The sequence below is a fragment of the Tamandua tetradactyla genome, chromosome 2 (assembly GCF_023851605.1).
Source record: "Tamandua tetradactyla isolate mTamTet1 chromosome 2, mTamTet1.pri, whole genome shotgun sequence".
NCBI lineage: Eukaryota > Metazoa > Chordata > Mammalia > Pilosa > Myrmecophagidae > Tamandua > Tamandua tetradactyla.
In genome coordinates, this window is record NC_135328.1 from 214,055,798 (window position 1) to 214,080,186 (window position 24,389).

A 24,389-nucleotide genomic window follows, 5' to 3' on the forward strand; every position below is an offset into this window, starting at 1 on the left:
GCAGCCTCTCCTCCACTGATGGGTTTTGGAGACTGAGTAAAGGATCGTGGTCTTTTATTGGGGTGTGAGCACCCATCTGATCAGCCTTCTGGTCACCCATCCTTGATTTACGTGGTCTTAGTAAATTGCTCAATGCTCTTTTTGGCAACCGTATATATCTTGCCGCCAGGAATACCATGTCCAGTAACCATCTTTCCAGCTCTCTGAAGGTCAGGCCCCCCACTTGCCACTCTGACCTTATCACTCATTGCAATAATGTTGCCCCCCCTGGTTTATGATGGGCATCTGGCCTCAATTATTTCATCACTATCAGGGAGCCCAGTTCTATACCGGCTTACAGAGGGCAGCCACCACCGAGCATTTCAACCATGCTTTTACCCCTTCCCTAGTGCATACCTTCCCATTTTGGTAAATGGACTGCCCTCTCGACCTACCCATGGAACTCAGCCAGCATGAGGGTTTTCTGGCTTTGTGTGGTCTATTCACTCTAAGCTGCCCACATCTCTGCCTTCCTCCATCATCTGCCACAGCAGTTCTGACATTTCTAGTTCATTTGGTGTAGGCCAACCCAACAGTGGGCTAACACAATCTCCTGGGCTTCTGGCACACTATAAAGTCCTGTAAACCTCTTGGGGAGGATGCTCCTATGTTCGTAAACTCTCCCTATCCAACTTCTCTTTACTTTCCCCTTTGGTGCCAGCACCCTTATGATCTAATCCCATATTCATACTCTTACAATTTCTGCCAATTCATGTTGGCTAGGTCCTACAGCGTTCTTGGCATATAGTCCCTTTCTTCCCTTAGCATAACTGGATTATGTTGTAACTTACCCTCATTACTGGTCTGGGTACAGGAGAAGGTCCAGAAAAGGAGATGGAAGTTGATGCCAAGGCAGGCACATGTTGTCTTGTAAGCTAGAGACCACTGCATAATCTTAAAGCAAGGGGGAGTGATGGCCTTTAACAAGGGGACGCAGGATGCTTCTGTAGGTCTGGAAGGTTGAGGAGAATTTGGGGATTCAAGATTTTCAAGTGTATCAACCCAGATGTTTCCCCTCCCAAATTTATATATCAGTGCCCTATTCTTTCCAATCAGGGCCCTGACTTTGATGTCATGTACCCCCCAGAATTGAGAACCCACCATCCTTTGTGGTTCTACTTATAATTAAGTCCTAAGCCTGGTCTTGAGGCATCCTCCAGCCACAGAAGATGAGAGTCACTTGATATTGCTGCCAAAGAAGCTCTCTGGATTTCACATCTCACTTAAGTTGGTACTTAAGTATCCTCAGCTTTTCATGATCTTTCTCCAACATCTTGGCATTTCCCCAGCAATAGCTACCTGACTCCAGAGTCCTCATGACTTCCCCTAAACCTCTCAAATGCCTGGGATATTGTCTTTGCCAATGAATTCCCTTCCACCATCCCGGTTCCCCACTGGCGAACAACTGCACTGTTACAGCATGCAAAGGGGGATCCATTCTCCACTACTACAGGGATGGGGTCCTTGTTGCCAGCTGATCAGCCAGTTATGCAACTCAAAAATCTCATTTTAACTGTATGGTCTCACTGATGTGAACTAACATCAGTGAATGAACTTGGAGAATTTCAGCTAAGAACAGAGACCATCGGGAGATAGAAATAAGGTAGATATTGGGTAATTGGAGCTAAAGGGATACAGATTGTACAACAGGACTGATTATAAAAATTCAGAAATGGATAGCACAATACTACCTAACTGTAATACAATGATGTTAGTATACTGAATGAAACTGAATGTGAGAATGACAGATGGAGGAGGGCTGGGGGCACAAATGAAATCAGAAGGAAAGATAGACAATAAAGACGGAGATGGTGTAATCTAGCAATGCCTAGAGTATACAATGATAGTGACTAAATGTACAAAATAAAAAATGCTTTTACATGATGAAGAACAAAGGAATGTCGATACAGCAGGGTATTGAAAATAGATGGTAATTCATGTTTTAAAACTTTGTGTGTGAAACTAAAGCAAAAAAATGTTTATTTGGTACAAAATTTATAATTTGACTAGTACATTTCCTAACATAACTTGTATGGCCAGTTTAACTGAACACCATAAGTACATGGAAACGTGAGTAGGGTGTGAGATTTTGTAGGTTTGTCAAGAATGATGCCCCAATAAATCCCAGAGTGATTTGAACAGTGAATTAAAAAGTATTTGCAAAGTTTCCTTGGGGGAATGGAAAGAAATGGGAAAAATTCTACTTCCCCATGTGGAGAATTCCTGACATTCTCACAAGCAGTGGGGACAACCAAAGCAATAGGTCAAGCCCTCAATCTTGGGGTTTGTTCATATGAAACCTAACACCCCAAAGGATAGACTAAGCCTACTTAAAATTAAGCCTAAGAGTCACCCCCAGAGAACCTCTTTTGTTGCTCAGATGTGGCCTCTCTATCTCACCAACACTACAAGCAAACTCACCACCCTCCTCGTCTCTATGTGGGACATGACTCCCAGGGGTGTAAACCTTCCTGGCAACATGGGACAGAAATCCTAGAAGCAGCTGGGACTCAGCATCAAGGGATTGGGAAAACCTTCTAGACCAAAAGGGGGAAGAGAGAAATGAGCAAAATAAAGTGTCAGTGGCTGAGAGATTTCAAACAGAGTAGAGAGTTTATCCTGAAGGTTATTCTTATGCATTTTATAGATATCCCCTTTTTAGTTTAAGATGTGTTAGAGAGGCTGGAGGGAAGTGCCTGAAAATATAGAGTTGTGTTCCACTAGCCATGTTTCTTGAAGATGATTGAATAATGATATAGCTTTTGCAGTGTGACTGTGTGATTGTGAAAACCTTTTGTCCGATGCTCCTTTTATCTATGGCATGGACAGATGAGTAAAACATAGAGATTAAAAATAAATAAATAAGGGGGGAACAAATGTTAAAATAAATTTAGTAGACTGAAATGCTAGTGATTGTTCTAGTTCGCTAGCTGCCAGAATACAATATACCAGAAACAGAATGGCTTTTTAAAAGGGGAATTTAGACTTCTGGGTCAAGATGGTGGCTTAACAACGTGCGCGTTTTAGTTCGTCCTCCAGAACAACTACTAAATAACCAGAAACAGTACAGAACAGCTCCTGGGGCCATGTCAGTGACCAGACACACAGCGTACCCCAGTCTGGACCAGCTGGACCAGCTGCGAGCACCCCCCAGAACCGTGAGTCCCCAAAGCTGTGGCGGCCAGTGCCCCTCCCCCACAGGCTGCTTCCCAGAGGGGAAAGGAAAGGACTTTACCAGCAACAGGGACTGGGCACAATCAAACGCCAATTGTGGAACTAATTAACAAATTCTGACTATTAAAAATAGGCCCCCAGCTTAGGTGAACCTGATCAAAGTGGAGGCTCATTTTTACCCCAGTGCCAAGGGGGCAGGACTGACAGAAAAAGGGGGGGGGGGGAAGAAGGAAACAGAGGTTTTTGTGGCTGTGTATCTACAAAGGCTTGACTGCCTCTGGATACAGCAGCAGGACTTTTCAGGCTGCAACCGCCCCAGGCATAGGCAGAAGTGAGCTCTTTTGGGGGCTTATCTGGAGCCTGTGCCTTCCCCAGGGGAGGGATGAAGCCCAACTCAGGTGGAATCCCTCCATCAAGGAATTCAGACCCCAGGGCTTGGTAATTAGAAGCCATTAAAACCAGCCTACAACCTCTCCTCTGTCTCCACCACGCCCCCAGCAGGGAGAGTCTGCCAAAGTTAAAGATACCGCATCATCTTATGCTGGTGGGACCTGCAGTCAGACAAGCGCCACATACTGGGCAGGATAAGAAAAACAGAGTCCAGAGACTTCACAGGAAAGTCTTTCAACCTGCTGGGTCTCACCCTCAGGGAAAACTGACACAGGTGACTCTTTCCTCCTGACAGGAGGCCAGTTTGGTCTGGGAAAATCTGGCTGGGGTCTATAATATCTAAGTAGACCCTCCTAAGTGTGTGTGGGGGTGGGGGAGGCACCACACAAGCAGGGCAAGAAACAAGAAAACAAGAACTGAAAAATTCTCCTCTGTTGAAACTTAAGCTAAAGGTTCAGATAGCTGAACTGAATGTCAAAGAACAGATAGACAACAAATTCATCCAGCAAGAAAACCCTAGATAAAAGAAGTGAAAGCAATCTCCAGAATAAACTAATTATGGTAATTAAACACCTAGACACCAGCAAAAAATAAAAAATCACACTAGGAAAATTGAAGATATGGCCCAGTCAAAGGAACAAACCAACAATTCAAATGACATACAGGAGCTGAAACAATTAATTCAGAATGTACGAACAGACATGGAAAACCTCATCAAAAACCAAATCAATGAATTGAGGGAGGATATGAAGAAGGCAAGGAAAGAACAAAAAGAAGAAACAAAGTCTGAAAAAACAAATCACAGAACTTATGGGAATGAAAGACACAGTAGAAGAGATGAAAAAAACAATGGAAACCTACAATGGTAGATTTTGAGAGACAGAACACAGGATTTCTAAACTGGAGGATGGAACATCTGAAATCCAACAAGAAACAGAAACTATAGGAAAAAAATGGAAAAATATGAGCAGGGACTCAGGGAATTGAAAGACAATATGAAGCACACGAATATACGTGTTGTGGGTGTCCCAGAAGGAGAAGAGAAGGGAAAAGGAGGAGAAAAACTAATGGAGGAAATTATCACTGAAAATTTCCCAACTCTTATGAAAGACTTAAAATTACAGATCCAAGAAGTGCAGCATACCCCAAAGAGAATAGATCCAAATAGACATACTCCAAGACATTTAATAATCAGAATGTCAGAGGTCAAAGAGAAAGAGAGGATCTTGAAAGCAGCAAGAGAAAAGCAATCCATCACATACAAGGGAAGCCCAATAAGACTATGCGCAGATCTCTCAGCAGAAACCATGGAGGCGAGAAGACAGTGGGATAATATATTTAAATTATTAAAAGAGAAAAACTGCCAACCAAGAATTCTATATCCAGCAAAATTGTCCTTCAAAAATGAGGGAGAAATTAAAATATTTTCAGACAAAAAATCACTGAGAGAATTTGTGACCAAGAGACCAGCTCTGCAAGAAATACTAAAGGGAACACTAGAGACAGATACGAAGACAGAAGAGAGAGGTGTGGAGAAGAGTATAGAAAGGAAGACTATGAGTAAAAGTAAAAAGAAGAAAAATTAGATATCACATATAAAATCCAGAAGGCAAAATAGTAGAAGAAAGTACTACCCATGCAGTAATAACACTGAATATTAATGGATTAAACTCTCCAATCAAAAGACATAGTCTGGCAGAATGGATTTAAAAACAGGACCCATCTATATGCTGTCTCTACTCAAAGGACACGAGACCAAGGACACAAATGGACATTTACACACCAATGTTTATAGCAGCATTATTAACAATTATCAAGAGATGGAAACAGCCAATATGTCCATCAACAGACAGTTGACTAAACAAACTGTGACATTTACATAAGATGGAATATTATGCAGCTGTAAGACAGAATAAAGTTATGAAGTATGTAACAACATGAATGGACCTTAAGGACATTATGCTGAGTGTGATTAGCCAGAAACAAAAGGGCAAATACTGTATGGTCTCACTGATATGAACTGACATTAGTGAATAAACTTGGAATATTTCCTTGGTAGCAGAGACCATCAGGAGATAGAAATAGGGTGAGATATTGGGTAATTGGAGTTGAAGGGATACAGATTGTGCAACAGGACTGAATATAAAAACTCAGAAATGGACAGCACAATATTACCTAACTGTAATACAATTATGTTAAAACACTGAATGAAACTGCATATGAGAATGATAGAGGGAGGAGGGCTGGGGCATAAATGAAATCACAAAGAAAGATGGATGATAAAGATTGAGATGGTGTAATCCAGGAATGCCTAGAGTGTATAATGATAGTGACTAAACGTACAAATTAAAAATGTTTTTGCATGAGGAAGAATAAAAGAATGTCATTACTGCAGTGTGCTGAAAATAGATGGTAATTAATATTTTAAAATTTCAACTAACGTATGAGACTAAAGCAAAAAATGTTTATTTGGTACAAATCTATACTTTGACTAGTGCATCTCCTAATATAACTTATGTAGATAGTTGATTGAACACCTTAAGTACATGGAACTTTGTATAGGACATGAGATTTTGTTGGTTTGTCCAGGTGATGCCCTGATGAATCCCAGAGTGATTTGATCAGTGAGTGGAAAAGTATTTGCAAAGTCCCCTTCGGGGAATGGTGAGAACGGGGGGAAACTCAACTTCCCCAAGTTGAGTTCTTGATATTCTCACAAGCAGTGTGGACAACCAAAGCTATAGGCTGAGCCCTCAGTCTTGGGGTTTGTTCATATGAAACTTAACCCCACAGGGGTCAAGCCTACTTAAAATTAAGCCTAAGAGTCACCCCCAAGAGAGCCTCTTTTGTTGCTCAGATGTGGCCTCTCTCTCCAGCCAACACAGCAAGCTGACTCACCACCCTCCCCCTATCTACGTGGGACATGACTACCAGGGGTGTGGCTCTTCCTGGCAGCGTGGGACAGAAATCCCAGAATGAGCTGAGATTCAGCATCAAGGGATTGAGAAAACCTTGTCGACCAAAAGGGGGAAGAGCAAAATGAGACAAAGTGTCAATGGCTGAGAGATTCCAAACAGAGTCCAGAGGTTATCCTGGAGGTTATTCTTACACATCAAATAGATATCACCTTGTTATTCAAGATGTAATGGAGACGCTGGAGGGAACTGCCTGAAAATGTAGAGCTGTGTTCCAGTAGCCATGTTTCTTGGTGACGATTGTATAATGATATAGCTTTCACAATGTGACTGTGTGATTGTGAAAACCTTGTGTCTGATGCTCCTTTTATCTACCTTGTCAACAGATGAGAGGAACATATGGAATAAAAATAAATAATAGGGGGAACAAATGTTAAAATAGATTTAGTTTAAAATGCTAGTGATCAATGAAAGGGATCAGTAAGGGGTATGGCCTGTAAAATTTTTTTTTTCTGTTTGTTATTTTTTCTGTTGTCTTTTTATTTCTTTTTCTGAATTGATGCTAATGTTCTGGGAAATGATCATGATGATGAGTATGCAACTATGTGATGATATTGTGAATTGCTGAGTGTATGTGTTGTGAATGTTTGTGTTTCTTGTAATTTTTTTTAATTAATAAAAAATTAAAAATAAAAAAGGGGAATTTAATCAGATGCTAGTTTACAGTTCCAAGACTGAGAAAATGTCCCAATTAAAACAAGTCTATAGAAATGTCCAATCAAATGTCTTTCAACTGAAAGAGCACATGGCAAGCAAGACATCATCTGCTACATTCTCTCCTGGCTTCCTGTTTCATGAAGCTCCCCGGGAGGCTTTTCCTTCTTCATCTCCAAAGGTCACTGGCTTGTGGGCTCTCTGCTCTCATGGCTATGTCGTTCTTCTCTGCTCTCTCTGAATCTCCATTCTCCAAAATATTTCCTCTTTTATAGGACTCCAATAAACCAATCAAGACCCACCCAAATGGGTGGAGACATGTCGTCACCTAATCCAATTTAACAACCACTCTTGACTAAATCACATCATCCAGAGAGATGATCTGATTACAGTTTCAAACACACAGTAATTGAATAGGGATTATTCTACCTTTATGAAATGGGATTTTGATTAAAACATGGCTTTTCTAAGGAGCATACATCCTTTCAAACCAGCACAGTGATCAATGAAAGGGAGTGACAAGGGGTATAGGAAAAAAATAGAGAAACAAAGGCTAAAATATATTGGGTAAATGGAAATACTAGCAATCAATGAGAGGGAGGGGTAAGGGGTATGGTATGTATGACATTCTAAGAAATTATCATGGTGATGAATATACAACTATATGATGACATTGTGAGGTATTGATTATATACCAAGAATGGAATGATCATATGGTAAGAAAGTTCGTTTTTGTACGTTGTTATGTTTGAAACAATTTTTTTCAATTAAAAAAAGATAAATGGTGCTTGGAGGAGGAAAAAAAGTTCCCATTTTAAAGTCTGCTTCCTATGACCTCTTCCAAAATTAGCTGTCTTCGATCAGAAGCAGAGGTAGACTTCTGTGAAGGAGAGGATTGGAACTGAGCAGTGATACAGCTACGGAGGCCACAGTCAATAGTACAGGGTGCTCTAGGCCTTGGATGGCCTTCAGAGTTGTCCCAAGTCAAAGAAAGGGGGCCAGACTTTTGAAATCTACAAGTCACTGGGGGCAGACCGTGCCTAGGGAGAATGTACCCTTGGGTAAGACTGCTCCCACTGGCCAAGTTCAATTCTGGGAGAAGGTCTCAGCTGTGAGCCATCAGCGGCCAACACTCCCAGCGGCTGGGGGGATGGGTGCCTTGGTGCTGAAGGGGGCTTCTGAACAGCTCACTACAGCATCCATTATACTCAGTCTGCGGCTTCTTTGATGAATGATTTACTTGGTCTATTCAATTCCATGGAATACTAGCCAAGTCACCAGCATGGTCTTATTTGATTCTCAAAACAACCCTACAGGGTAGACATTGTCATGATGCCCTATTTACAGCTCAGGAAACTGAGGCCACACAAGATCACACAGCTTTAAATGGTTGAACTTAGGTATTTCAATCCAGGTCTTCCTCACTCTAAAGGCTCCTTCTTTCCAACTTGTGGTTCCACCACCTCCCAGGGCCTTGGAGTTCCCTTTTGGATCCTCAGCATCTGACAGCCCAAAAGGAAAGGGAGGAAGGGAGGTTCACGGGCCAGGTGTGGTCGTCACCACCCACTTTCCAGTGGCCAGAACTCAGACGCGTGGGCTTCTGGGTTATGAGGGAGACTGGGAAATGTAGTCTAGCTGTGTGCCTGGGAGGAGAAGAAAAATGGGTTAGTCTATAACAAGCCAGTTTCAGACACAGCAAGGAAACCAGACCTCTGCCCTCATGATAGGGAGCAGTGCTGAGAGCCTGCAGAAGAGGCAGAGTCCATCTGTTTCACCAATTTGCAATTTTAATTTTTGATTGAGGGGGTAGTGGGAGTCAAGGAACGCCCACGGGTGAAGGCCTGGCATCTGGGTGCAGAAGCTAGCTTAGATGGTGGGCTGGGGAGGGTGGCTGGGAGGTGCCCGAGGTTCTGGTCATCCAGCCCAGCTGCCTGTGGGCATCCAAGGAAGCCAGGCCTGGGACCCAGGTGTGCACCGGGACCTGGGAGGTGGCAGCTGCTGTTACCCCAGGAGAAGTGAGAAGTGGGGTCCACAGGTGAATCATTGTGATATACCTCATCCTGAGTGGGCCAGTAGCCCTTAAACAGGCTAGGAAAGGGGCCAGTGAACACTCACTGTCATCAGCCAGCCTTGTCCCAGAGTTCCTGGGAGGTGTGTGGAGCTGGGTCTCAGCTTACCCCACTATAGGCTCCCTCCAGATACAAGGGAGGAGCTCCAAGACCAAGCCAGCCCATGCTCCCGGGGATGGCTGGAGCCCCTCTGCCTGCTGGGGTGGGGTGAGGTACAAATCCTCTCCCTGCCAGCCCTAAATCCATGAAGCATCACGACCCGCATTAGTCTGTTAAAGGCTCTGAAAAAGTCCTGCAGACAAGACACTAGATTATTTTCATTGAACCAACTTTTCCCAACCTTATTGCAAAATTGAAGAATACTGTTATGCTTCAAAGAAAAAAACACCTAGATGTAAGTGTAAATGCCAACCTGGATACTACAGAGACAATTAGTGGAACTCCTGACCTCGTAGGGCTAGATCAAAGATTACACAGGATAGTAGGTGTAAAAGTCTCTGCCACTTATTCAGTGGTTTAGAAAATGTAATTCCCCTGCCTCCTTCCAGATTCCAAGTCTCCAGGGAACACACACACACACACACACACACACACACACACATATACAACATCAGAATATTGCAAGCTGTCTTCTTCCAGGGAAAAGGAGGTTCAACTTGGCCAACATTGTGGGCAGTGGGAATGCCAGGAACTCAGTTAAAGCTGGAGCCTCTGCCCAACCCACACCCAGAAGCCACAGGCCCAGCTTCTTCGGCCCCCAGCAGCCAGGACCCATTGACATTGACCTCTGTGATGTGGGCAGGAAGCTTGATTCCTGGGGTTCTCCTGAAGCAGATGGCAAACTGCTGACAGTTTGATTACCTGTGACCTTTGGAGCTGACTTGGTTAGGAAATTATTTATCTCCAAATTATAGGGAATTTATTGTAGGAAACCCAGGGTGCTGCACCAGTCACTTTCCAACGTGGTGCCCACAGCCCCAGCTGGCTTCCCCCAGCAGGAAAAGGGCTGCATAAAGGAGGCAGAAAAGTCCAGACCCCTAGGATAAAATCTGAGCTCTGACTTTTACCTTGGGAAGGAACCTAATGCCTCTGGGCTCAGTTTTCCCATCTGTGAAATGGGGATGATGATGTTAGTTCCTATCTCAAAGAGCTGAGGTAGGGATTAAGTGAAATAAATACATACAAGGCACTGGGCACAGTCTCCAGCACAGATTAAGATGGCACTTTCTTGCTCAATAAATGGGAATCATTACAGTTAGTAAGACGGACAGAAGCAAAGGCCAAGGGCAATCCTGATGCCAGAAGTTCCTGGAGCTGCCGCCATCTCATCTACCCAGATGACTAGTGATGGGCCAATGGGAGAAAAACAGCTGGATTTAATAAGCCCAGAATCCATTCTGAATGGTGCATGCCAGGGCCAAACTGCTTGTGAATTATTTTGGTTATCAGCCCTACCCCACCCAGGGGTTCATGCGTCTTTAGGTCCCACAGTTAGTTCCAGCCACAAATGGGATAGGTGCCCTGACTCCGCCCACCCCTACCTCTCAGACCTGTATTTGCAGTTCTAGAGTTGAAGATTTTGGTCTGGGTTATAATGGAACACACCTGTGCAGATGCTGTAACCAGGTGGGATCCTTAACTGTCCTTGACAGGGATAAAAAGTTTTCTGGGCCAAGGGCACTTAGGAATTGCACCTGAGCCCGAGAACCCTCTAGCAGACAGGACCCAGTTAGAAGAAGCAGAGTGGTCCCCTATCTGCTGAATGGGCTGAAAAGGGTAGGGGACAAAGAGGTCGGGAGGGGGCCATGCATCCCAGCTACTGGTGATGGGTCTTGCAGAGGGCCAGGTGCTGCCTGGAGTGGCCTGGCTGGATGCACCATTGTGCCTGGCGCATGATGGAGAGTGGTGGAGAAGCTGGCTGCACCATGCAATACACCCCCCATACACACACACCCTCAACACACGGCACTGATTGGTCCAGGATTCGCCCCTCACACCCCTCTTATCCAGAATCCTTCCAAAACTTCCTCATGGGTCTCTGGACTTGAAGGCTCTCTTTGAAAACACTGCAGAGAGCGCGCAGCCTGGCGATGAGACCAAGCCCAGCTGGGCAGTGTGGCAGTGGCCCACGTGCGTGGCTGCTAATTCCAAGCATCCTCATCTGTCCCAAGTTGGCTGTTCTGAAAAGTTTCACATTCACTATCCTGCCGGATCCCCGCAGCAGCCCTGGGAGGCGGTGCCGTTCCCTCCGGATAATGGCGAGACTGCTCAGGCTGGGAAAGGGCAAGCGACTTGCTCAGGGTCACCCGGCAGGCAGGCCTGGGGCTGGCACTCAAGCCAGCTCTGCTGACTCCCTCTCCAGTGTGCCTTCCTTCTGCACCCTGAACAGGAGGCCTGTGGAGACCACACTAGCCAAGGGAAAATCAAGGTCTGGGGAGGAGCCCAGAGGCCCTCCATCCCTCTCCCAGCCTTCCGGCAGCCACGCCTCCCTCACTATTTGAAATCCTCTTTGGAGAGAAAGAGGCAGTGGAGACCAGGGATGGATGCCTGGTCTTCTCCCCACAGAAAAACTGCAAGACCAATCAATGTACAGAGGTGCTCAGAATGCAATTCGGATCTGAGCAGGCTTGAGTTCAAATCCCCACTCTGCTCTACTTCCAGGATGATAGCACTTCAAACTTCCAAGCCTCAGTTTCCCTACCTGTAAAATGGGGGTAATAAATAGCCACCTTTGTGGGCTGGTGTGAAGATTACGATAACAAGTGGATTTCAAGAGAACCACCCAATAAATAATAGCTATTATTATTAAATTCATTTTCCAAAGGGGATCACTACATTTTGCCTATTTATAATCTTTTCCCAAATCTATAAACGTCAGTGTTGATTATCTGATGCCCAAACCTATCCTCCTTAAATTCTCCATGGAACCACTAACATCTACATCCAGCAGGAATGTCGATTTCCCTTTGAAAATGCAGTTTCTTTACCATGTGCAATAATGAAAAGCTGGTTTGGCAGTCCTTTGATTTCCTCCAATTTGACCCTGGTGCCCTTGACAGCTGTTCCCTCCTCCTCCCCAGCCCCCAGCCTGCCCTCACCGGCAGCCGGTGACCTCCATTCCTGCCACAATTCCTGCTTCACGAAGGATGAGATCTCTGGCTCACATGACCCTAATTTTATGCTGAGGCCCAACCTCATATGATTTGCATTAAATCAAATGAACAATCTCATGCTGGGCACTCCTTTGGGCTAGCTCTTAGGTTTCTCTCCACTCCCTTAGTCCTAGCCTCTCTCTGGGTCTCAGAGAAGAAGATGTTCTCCCCCAACCCTGTCCCAACACATCACACCAACACTTGTCATCTGTCTCCTTTGGTAGCTCCTCTTCTATGGCCAATCCTCCCCCAGAACCAGAGGCTTCCCATCAAGACTGACCGCTCAGTCTCCACACAACGCTCTCCTTTCGTATGTTTCAGAGAGATCAACCATCTCCCTCTTTTTAAACCTAAAGAAACAGAAGAAACCCACATTTTAAAGATATGAGGAAACAGCTCCGAAGTGTGGAAGTGACTTAACCAAAGGAACACAGCAAGTTGATGACAAAGTACACTTAGAAAGTCCCTATGCAGCAACTGCTCTGCCAGGCATGAGATCCCAGGTCACCTGCTTCCCAGGACAAAGCTCAGAACTGCACAACTGTCCATCCCCAGATCCTCCAGTGCAGACCTCAGCAGCCACATCTCCCACAGGCTAGAATCATCAACAACCCCAACAATAGCTATTAATTAGGCTCTTCCCTTGTGCTGAGGGCCTCACATGCAACATCTTGGAATGCCCCCTGAGTTCAGCCCTCTTCTTCATGCCTGCTCCTGCCTTTCCAATAGGCTGGTGTCACCTCTTTTAAATGTCTGTCCCATTGACTTCTTCTCCTTGCTTGTTGCACCTCCTTGGCTCACATGATAACTTCTGCTGTGTCACCCAGTCACATTATTACTTCTGATGCATCACCCAGTCGCTGTTCCATCCCTGCCTGCCTCCCCCTCTGGGCACCCTGGTCAGACCACTCAGAGGGTCTCAGAGTTGCCAACAACAGAATTGTTGCCTTTACCCTCCTTGATCCATGAATACTCTCTACACCATCTAACAAATGTCCCTAGCATGTTGGCTCAAATGCTTCCAGGAACAGACAACTGACAGCTCCCTGTGGCCTGAAGGTAAACCCCAAGCACCTTAGCAGGTCGTCTGGGCTCTGGGGGACCAGCTGGCTGCCCACTCCTCCCCCTCACCTCCAGGCACTCCAGCCAGACTGAGCGACCTCCTGGGCCCAGACCCACTGACCCTGCCTCTCAGACCTCCCTCCCTTTCCCCAGACTGTTCTCTCTACCGGGTCTCTCTCCCAAGTGTCAGAGGATTTCCCCTCTCAACCTTCAAGACCCAATTATTTATCTCCTCTGGGGGACTTCGCCTGGCACTCCCCTGGCAGAACAAATCTCCGCCTTGATGCCACGACTGCTCAGACCTCGTTTGCTCCTCTGGCACCCCACATTGCAATCGTAGGTCTATCTATCTCCCCGCCTCGTCTTGAAGCTCCCTGAGGGCAGGCAGAATGAATGACTTAGTTCCGTGTTCCCAAAAGGCAGTTCAGGGCTGGCATTTAACAGTAACTTAGTGTTTATGTAACAAGTAGCTGTTGTCAGCCTCTGATGTAGCAGGTGCGGGGTGTAAAGTGGGAACCAGATGGGTATGGTTCTAATATCCATGGAGCTTAGATTCGAGCAAGACTGACATAGAAATAAAGACTGAAATAGAAACAATACATAAAAATAAACACTGGTAACAGCTAAGTAGAAAAAGGACAGGAGGTTAGGAGAGAAAGTAACTGGGGAACCAACTTTGTGCAAATGTTTGATGAAGGAACAAGTGAAAGAACAAGTCACTTAAATCACCCAAGCAAGAATGAGTTACAACATTGGCAGTTGTAAGCATGGGCACTGGAACCAGGCTGCCTAGCTCCATCTCCTGGGGTCTATCACTCGTGACCTGTATGACCCTGGGTAAGTCACTTAACTTCTCTGGGCCCACTTCCCTCACTGATAAACTAGGGGATAACCACAGCATCTCTACTCATATGTTGCTATAGTCAGCTTTTGCTATGTAACAAACAACTTTAAAAATCTTAGTGGCATTATTCACAATTGCCAACAGATGGAGGTAGCCTAATAGTACATTGACTGATGAAAGGAAGGGCAAACTCTAGTGTATACATATGACGGACTATTGTGCACAGAAAGAAATGGAGTCCTGAGACATGCAACTAAGTGAATGAACCTTGAGGACATTATATTGAGTGAAATAAACAAGAAACCAAAGGACAAATGTTGTATGGTCTAATTGATGTAAACTAATTATAATGAATGAACTCTGAGAAATGAATTTGAGGGCATAGGTTATCAAGGGATAGAAAGTAGGCAGGGCTTGGGCAATCGATGATTAAGGAATATAAAATATTCAATAAGACTCATTGTTAAGGCTCCTAGATTGTAAGCTCTTACAACAGTCACATTTATTTCTGCGTTTTTAATTGTTATTTCTAAATTCTGAGATGCTGTACTCTTTCTGTATAATCTGGTAGTTTCCTGGAACTTTAAGTATCTATGTGACACCTGAGACTCAGAGTTTGAGTTCTGCAACTCTGAAAGTCCATAGAGCAATTGTTAAAGAAGGTGAAAAAGAGATCAGACTTCAATTAGAGATATGAATGAAGCAGATCTGGTTAGGACTAAGGTAAATCAGAATACAGGGTAAAGGATAATATTGTCTGTATTTTAAAACTTCAACCTCTATGTGAGATAAAGAGTGAGATGTTCATTTTGTCCAAAATTTAAATTTTCTGTAGCACACGTCCTAATTTAACCTGTCTGGTCAGTTTATTTAAATGACCTAATTACATGGAATCTAGAATAGGGAGTGAGACTTTTATATTCTGTACAGGCTAATGTAAAACCTGGATACATTCCAGAATATTTTGGGCAGAAAATAAAAATTATGTGCAAAGTTGCCAGGAGGAACTGGAGAAAAAATGTGAACCTATTAAACTTCTCCACCTGGAGAATTTCTGATATTCTCTCAAGCATTAGGAACTCCCAATTTAATAAGCCAAGCCCTCAATCTTGAGGCTTGCCCTTATGAAACTTATTTCTGCAATGGCTAAGCTAAGCCTACTTACAATTATGCCTAAGAGAGGCACCCCCAGAGAACCTCTTTTGTTGCTCAGATGTGGCCTCTCACGCTAAGCCAAACTCTGCAAATAAACACACTACCCTCCCTGCTACGTGAGACATGACTTCCAGGGGGATAAGTCTCTCTGATAACATGAGACATGACTCCCATAGATGAACCTGGCCCTGGCATCATGGGATTGAGAATACCTTCTTGACCAAAAGGGGGAAAAGAAATGTAACAAAATAAGGTATCACTGAAGATTGAGAGAATGATCAAATGAGAGGGAGGAGTTGTAACTGAGAAATTAGGATCTAACAAATGATTATGATTACTTACTCATTATATAGATATTTCTTTTTAGTTTCTAGTGCATTGAAATAACCAATTTCAGAAGGAAATAGCTGAAATTGTTGAACTGTAATCCGGTAGCACTGATCTTTGATAATGATTATATAACTATATAGCTTTTATTGTGTGACTGTGTGATTGCAAAAACCTTGTGACTGATACTCCCTTTATCTAGAATATAGGTAGATGAGTAACAAAATAAAGACATGCATAAAAAAATAATAATTATAATAACAAGTTGGGAATATGGGGGAAAATATCCCTACATAAACTATGGACAACAGTTAGTTATACTACTTTAATAAATCTTCATCAATTGTAATAAATGTTACTGTTTAAAAAAATAGCAGAGATTGAATGTCATAAGTACTTGGAATCTCAGGTAGCACATGAGATTTTGTTGGTTTGTCCAGAGTGATGCCCCGATGAATCCCAGAGTGATTTGATCAGTGACTGGAAAAGTATTTGCAAGCCCCCTTTGGGGAATGGTGAGAGTGGGGAGAAATTCAACTTCCGCAAGTTGAATTCTTGATATTCTCACAAGCAGCGTGGACAACCAAAGCTATAGGCTGAGCCCCCAGTCTTGGGGTTTGTTCATATGAAACTTAACCCCACAAAGGATAGGTCAAGACTACTTAAAATTTAGGCCTAAGAGTCACCCCCAAGAGAGCCTCTATCGTTGCTCAGATGTGGCTTCTCTCTCCAGCCAACATGACAAGCAGTCTCACCACCCTCCCCCTCTCTGCGTGGGACATGACTCCCAGGGGTGAGGACCTTCCTGGCAACGTGGGACAGAGATCCTGGAACAAGCTGAGACTCAGCATCAAGGGACTGAGAAAAACCCTACAATGAGCTGAGAATTAACATCAAGGGATTGAGAGAACCTTCTCGACCAAAGGGGGAAGAGTGAAATGAGACTGTCAATGGCTGAGAGATTCCAAACAGAGTCGAGAGGTTATCCTGGAGGTTATTCTTATGCATTAAGTAGATATCACCTTGTTGTTCATGAGGTAGTGGAGAGGCTGGAGGGAACTGCCTGAAAATGTAGAGCTGTGTTCCAGTAGCCATGTTTCTTGATGATGATTGAACAATGATAATAGCTTTCACAATGAGACTCTGTGAATGTGAAAACCTTATGTCATTGCTCCTTTTAGCTACTATATCAACAGAAGAGTAGAACATATGGAATAAAAATAAATAATAGGGGGAACAAATGTTAAAATAAATTTAGTTTGAAATGCTAGTGGTAAATGAAAGCGAGGGGTAAGGGGTATGGTATGTATAATCTTTTTTTTCTCTGTTATCGTTTTATTTCTTTTTCTGTTATTTTTTTATCTTTTTCTAAATCGATGCAAATGTTCTAAGAAATGATGAATATGCAACTATGTGATGATATTAAGAATTACTGATTGTATATGTAGAATGGAATATCTTAATGTTTTGTTTGTTAATTTTTTTAATTAATAAAAAAAGTTTAAAATAAATAAATAAATAAAAATTTTAAAACAGCAGAAAATTTTTTAAAAAAACAAAGAAAAAATAGTAGAACTACCAAAAAAAGTGTTATCAATTGTTACAAATTTTCCACATCAATGCAAGGGTTGGTGGTAAGATGTTGAATGGGAATCCTGTATTTTATGCATGATTGTTCTGTAAACCCACAACCTCTCTAATAATAATAAAAAAAAGAACCAACATGAAAAAAGCAAAGCACTTGAATGAAAAATAATAATTAGTTCTCATGGGGAAAAAAAATCTCAGTGGTTTAAACCTTTCTCATTCATTTTCTTTCTCATATGTTTGAGGGTCAGCAGAGGTTCTCCTGGCTCAGTTGGGGGCAGCCTGCCTTGGCTTCAGGCTGACGGTCAGGTTCAGGTCTGTTCCATGTGTTCTTCATTCTCCATGGACCAGCAGCTTCCCAGGCGTGTAGGAAGGCCAGCTAAACCCAGCAAGCATCTCTTAAACCTTTGCAGGCATCATCTCCACTAACATCGGCCAAATCAAGTCACATTGTCAAGCTCAGTATCAATGCAGCAGGAAAATGCATTTCCCTGCTCTAGAGGGAGTGCTCACATGGCAGAGGGGATAAGGAGTGACGAAATGGCAACAGCGTGAAATTAGCCAGTAACAAAAGGGAAAATACTGTATAGTTTCACTGATTTGAACTAGCATTAATGAATGAACTTGGAGAATTTCAGTTAAGAACAGGGACCATCAGGAGATAGAAATAAGGTAGATTTGGGGTCATTGGAGCTAAAGGGATACAGATTGTGCAACAGGACTGATTGTAAAAACTCAGAAATGGACAGCACAAATACTACCTAACTGTAATACAATAATGTTAGTACACTGAATGAAGCTGAATGTGAGAATGACAGATGGAGGAGGGCTGGGGGCACAAATGAAGTTAGAAGGAAAGATAGCTGATAAAGACTGAGAGGTAAAATCTAGGAATGCCAAGAGTGTATAATGATAGTGACTAAATGTACAAATTAAAATATATTTTTGCATGAGGAAGAAAAAAGGAATGTCAATACCGCAGGGTATTGAAAATAGATGGTCATTCATATTTTAAAACTTTAACTTATGAGAGACTAAAGCAAAAAAATGCTTATTTGGTGCAAAATTTATATTTTGACTAGTGCATCTCCTAATATAACTTATATGGACAATTTAATTGAACACCATAAGTACATGGAACCTTGAGTAGGGCATGAGATTTTGTAGGTTTGTCCAGAGTGATGCCCTGATAAATCCCAGAGTGATTTGAACAATGAATAAAAAAGTATTTCCAAAGTCCCCTTGGGAAAATGGGAGAGAAAGAGGGAAAATTAAACTTCCCCATTTGGAGAAAGCCTGATATTCTCGCAAGCAGTAAGGACAACAAAATCGATAGGCTGCACCCTCAATCTTGCGGTTTGTTCATATGAAACATATACCCGCAAAGGATAAAGTAATTCTACTTAAAATTAGGCCCAAGAGTCACCCCCAGAGAACCTTGCTTGTTGCTCAGATGTGGCCTCTCTCTCTCAGTCAAAACAGTGAGCAAACTCACTGCCCTCACCCTCTCTACGTGGGACATGACTCCCAGGGGTGTGGACCTTCCTGGCAACGTGGGACAGAAATCCTAGAATGAGCTGAGATTCAGCATCAAGGGATTGAGAAAACCTTCTCACCCAGAAGGGGGAAGAGAGAAATGAGACAAAATAGAGTGTCAATGACTGAGAGATTCCAGACAGAGTCGAGAGGTTATCCTGGAGGTTATTTTTACGCATTAAATAGATATCACCTTGTTAGTTAAGACGTAATGGAGAGGCTGGAGGGAACTGCCTGAAAATGTAGAGCTGTGTTCCAGTGGCCATGTTTCTTGACGATGATTGTATAATGATATAGCTTTTGCAATGTGACTGTGTGATTGTGAAAACCTTGTGTCTGTTGCTCCTTTTATCTACCTTATCAACAGATGAGTAAAACATATGGAATAAAAATAAATAATAGAGGGAACAAATGTTAAGATAAATTTGGTAGATTGAAATGCTAGTGATCAATGAAAGGGAGGAGTAAGGGGCATGGTACATATAATCTTTTTTTTTTCTGTTATCGTTTTATTCCTTTTTCTGTTGTCTTTTTCTTTTTCTGAATTGATGCAAATGTTCTAAGAAATTATTGTGATGATGAATATGCAACTATGTGATGATATTGTGAATTACTGATTACATATGTAGAAGGGAATGATCATATGTTAAGAATGTTTGTGTTTGCTTGTTGTTATATTTTTTAAATTAATAAATAAATAAACAGAAAAAAAAACTGGTGGGAGCTGAATAAATAATCTGGAGTTCAGTTAGCAGTATTGTACCAAAGTTAATTTCTTAGTTTTGCCAAATGTATTGATGTTAGGTAAGATGTTAACATTATGGGAAACTGGGTGAAGGGTATACGAGAACTCTCTGTCCTCTCTTTGCAACTTTTCTGTAGATCTTAAATCATTACACGCACACACACACACACACACACAAAGTCAAAAAACAAACGAATATCTCCCATGGCTCCCTTCTGCCTACCACAGAAGTAAGGAACTTCTGGCTTCTGGATTTTTCCTTCATTTCCTCTAACCTGTGGGTTAACTGCCAAGATTAGATCCCAGATCCCAAGCCCCGAACACACTGTACCGTTTTAAGGAAAACAAGAGACTGACCTGAAATGGGAAGGCTGACGTCCTGACTGCTGCAGGTCGCAGGCTGTCCCCGCTGCCAGCGGGGCTCTAAGCTGAGCCATCTAATGTGCACCCCAGCCACACGTGGCAGCAGAATGGGGCTGGCCCAAATCGAGATGGACTGTATTTAGGAGTAAAAGGTCCGCCCGATTTCAAAGACTTAGTATGAAGGTGGAATGTAAAATATCTCATTAATCATGCTCTATATTGATTACATGTTGAAATGATATTTTAGATATATAGAGCTAAAGAAAATGCATTGCTAAAATTAATTATACCTATCTCTTTTTATACATTTTCACGTTTCTGCTAGAAAATGCACGGCTCATGTTACATTTCTATTGGACAGCGCTGATTCAGATGGAGGAAGGTGCTGCAAGGGCCCTGGTGGAAGTCAGCTGAGACCCAAAGGAGAAGAGCTGCTCAGGCAGCCAGTGTTTCAACCGGGTCCCAACTTGTGATGTCAGAGGCAAGCAATGGTAACAGAAAAGAAGTGGGATTTACACAGGCTGCTTCATGCAAATCTAACCTTTCTACCTGCCAACTAGCAAGGCTTTATTTAGGATGGCCAGGCTGCCCAAATTAGAACAGGCAACCAATCACAGCAGCATGCCAAAAAGGCCAGAGGGTCCCTGAACCAGCCACCAGCTGCCTCTGGTGGGGTCCCCCCATAAGAGAACAGAGCCCCAGCCTGGGTCCATCCAGGAGCCGCAGGCCACCAGGCACCTGGGGCTGCCCACCGAGAGCTTTTAGTCTTTTATCCTCTGTCCCAGTGGCCACCACAGCTGGAAAAGCAGGGCTATCAGCATCTATCTCAGGAGTCACCCTTCCAGTTCAAAGTCCAAAGGGAAGGAGAAGGCTCCTTTTCTCCACGTGTGCATGTTTACAACCCCAGGGAAGGATTCTGATTGGCCCAGCTTGGGTTCTGTGTCCATTCCCGGGCCACTGTGGCTGGGTCTGGGTCACAAGGTCATAGGGTACTGTTTGGGTTTGCTAAAGCTGCCAGAAGGCAGTACACCACAAATGGGTGGGGTTTCACAGTGGGGATATATTAGCTTACACATTTACCATTCTAAGTCCATGAAAATGTCCAAATTAAGGCATCACTAGGATGATACCTTTTCTGAAGAAAGGCTGCTGGCATCCGGGATACCTCTGTCACATGGGAAGGCACGTGGCTGATGTCTGCTGGTCCTTCTCTCCTGGGTTTCATTGTTTTCAGCTTCTGGCTTCAGGGGCCTCCTCTCTCAGCTTTTGAGAGTGTGTCCTTGTCTGTCACCTCCTCTGAGCTCTCTCGGCTTTTTCTGTCTTTTATCCTCTCGTAAAGGACTCTAGTAAAAGGTTTAAGACCCACCTTTAATGGGCTGGGTCACACCTCTATTGAAATAACCTAACCGAAAGTTTCCTCCTACACTAGGTCCGCACCCACAGGAATGGATTAAAGGGCCATTGCCTTTTCTGGGGTACAGAACAGCTTCAAACCAGCACAGACGCTGTGATGACCAGCCCCTCCGGAAGCACATGAATGAGGAAGGAGTGAGGAAAGAGCAATTCTCCAAAAGAGTGTGTGGGGACAGATGAGCATTGTCAGAATAAGGGGGAAAGCAAGGTGGAAAACAAAAATCCACACACCCCACACCCCTCACCACTTCTCAGGGCTCCGGGGTCCTTACATTCCCAACACCAGCTTGGGTTGCCCTGGTAACTCGCCTTTGAGAAACTATTCCCAGCGCCAGGCACGGCACCCAGAGGCCGATTCCCAGGGTGCTTTCTGGGGGTCCCTGTACTCTCCCCACGTAGGCACACGGGGAGCTGCCCACATCCTGTCCCCTGCCTCCCCACTGATTTATTTCTTTCCATGATGTACGTTTCCTGAGCATCACCCACATGTTGGGCTCTGGGCAGGACACTGGGACCCCAGAAAGATAAAAGGCAGGTTCCCTGTCCCTAGGACTAGAGTGAGCGGTGGAGAAAGACACCCAGCAACAACACAACTGGGGAGCCCTCACCCCCAGGCCTCAGGCCACCTGGCTCCTGGGCTCAGCCTCCCTGACACCACCTGATGAGCAGGGGCAGCATTCTCTGTGGCACACGCGTCTGCTACCCCAGTGTCACATCCCCTGAGCCCACCTCTGATTGTAGATGCAGCTGCAGAGGATAGTTCCACGAGAGCTCAGACTCCCCCGGGGCTGGCAGCATCCCACCTCCGGGCCCTGCAGATCTGCACCCTCTGGGAGTCAAGTGCAGCCCAGGTGGCTGGGGAGCTAACACCCCCAGGGCCAGCCCCCAACCAGTGGGGAAGGGAGCCAGCGGATAAGCGCTAGACTTTCCGACCTTCGGGCGGGCGATCCTGGGAGACCTCCCATCTTCTCCAGAGGACCCAGCGGGCTCAAACCTGCTGCCCACGCAGCCGTCTCCGTGTGTACCCTTGTGTTGACGTTTTCCCCCACCCAACTCCCTCTCCTCCCTCCCTCGCCCCTGCTTCAAGGGCTTGAACTATGCTCAAGTCTCTGTTTCATGCTTTACTCTGGCCAGGTGGAGAGAGAACCCAAATGAAGATAAGCCAGCGCTAGCTGACCACGGGGCTGTGTGGATGAAATGGCACAGTATCCCTGCCCTCGAGTCCATCAAGTGTACTGTCCAGCAGAAAGAGCCCAGTGCCTGGGGTGGCCGCTTCAAGGGGCTCCCACGGAGGGCCCAGGGCACAGGCTTCCCCATATGCTCCTCACTCGGTCCCCAGCTAGTTCTACACCCCACCCGAGAGTGATTCCCTGGGCCAGGCTACGCCAGCCCAGCCCTCGGCACAGCCCTACCCAGCCCCCGGGAACAGTGGGGACAGCTGGCAGCGTAGGTGCCAAAGCCAAACACACAGAGACAAAGTAATTTCCCATGTCCCACTAATTGCTTTCGGCAGCATCTCCCGTCCCTCCTGCTGCCCCTCCCCGCCCTCCTTCCGTTCTCCTTTCTCCGCCTCCCAAGGACAAGGACACAGAGATATGGCCCCCCTGGGCCCCATTTGTCTCTCTCTAAATGAGTTTCTGAAATGTAATCCCGGAGGAGCCGGGGCTGGCACACAGCCCCCAGGGCGGGGCAGCTCGGGCGGGCGCAGCTGCCGGGACGGGACCTCGGGACTCAGGCCTGACCGCGGACGGCTGTCAGGCTGGCCCTCCACTCACCTCTTTGTTCATTCACTTCCCACCTCACTCGCTTATTCACTCCCTCCTTCAGTCACTCGGTCACTGTTCACCCCAAATCCACCTCCTCCTTTTACAGGCTCCTTGCCACCAGGCAGGGCCACGCAGCTTGTTCTGGCCAAAAGGCTACAAGTGGAAAGAAACTTTCATAAACCAATGTAAGCAACCCTCGCTTCTCTTAACCCTGCTGGTGATCTCCAAGACCTCATTTCCAGATGTTGCAGCCACAAGATGATGGAGTCCCCATCGGCCTGGGTCCAAGCGCCACTGTGCTGGGCTGGGCACCACCTCCCCTTCCGAACCACTCTGGATGCATAGGAGAGAGATCTTTGCTGTGTTAGGCTGAAGGTATGGGAGTTGACTTGTTACTGCAGCGAACCTGTGCTAGCCTGACTGGCATACCTGTTTACTACCCATTCATTTGCTCTCCCCAACCCCCGCACACAGCTGGAGTGCGGGTCCCCTCCTGGGTCTGTGAAATCACAATCTCCCTCCCCTGGGGGCCCTGGGTGGCCACGTTGGGCTGACAGGTGTTAACAGTCTCCATAATAAGAACAAAATACACAGAGATGGGGGCAGTGGCTGAACACAGACAAGCAGAGCAGCCTCCCCACAGCTCGATAAAGTTATTAAAAGAAACTGCTGATACGATGGTTGTTCCCAAGTACAATTTCCCAGGACATCATTGACGGCCAAGCAGAAAAAGTAGGACAGGGCGTTGGAGATGAGCTCTCCTATGGGGATGGAGTGCTGGGGGGCTGCCCAGTTCAAAGAGGCCCCAGGAATCCCCCAGTGTCCCTCCTCTATCTTGTAGAGGGGGGCACTTTATCCAAGGAGGTTCTCAGATTTAACCAAGCTCCCATGGTTAGGACCGGGGGCTCCAGATTCCCACCACACCACCCTGCCTCCCAGGGTCAAGGTGGAGGTCCCAGATCCTTCCGTTTAGGCGACATTCTCAGGAAGTGTGAATGCCAAAGGCAGACCTTCTAGAAACCAGACCAGAGTGGGTATCTCAACAAAAGGCCACATATATTAAACACTTCCTATATGCAGAGCCTGAACATGGTGGCCTAGGAAAAATAAAAGAAATAAAAGACCCAGACTTTGCTCA

The 24,389-nt window shown here is 45.0% G+C and overlaps 1 long non-coding RNA gene across 4 annotated transcripts; it reads right to left on the reverse strand.

Annotated features, from left to right (window-relative positions):
- Positions 1-7,996: 7,996 nt before the first annotated feature.
- On the reverse strand, positions 7,997-23,717 carry LOC143664618 (uncharacterized). 4 transcript variants are annotated; one of them, XR_013166549.1, is made up of 5 exons: positions 23,483-23,717; positions 23,261-23,404; positions 21,203-21,415; positions 20,067-20,205; positions 7,998-8,875 (listed from the first exon to the last, which is right to left on the reverse strand). It is a non-coding gene; the product is annotated as an uncharacterized LOC143664618 (long non-coding RNA). The 4 variants fall into 4 exon arrangements; XR_013166550.1 differs by lacking the exon at positions 7,998-8,875 and adding an exon at positions 9,874-11,574; XR_013166557.1 differs by lacking the exon at positions 20,067-20,205.
- Between the last annotated feature and the right edge of the window lie 672 nt (positions 23,718-24,389).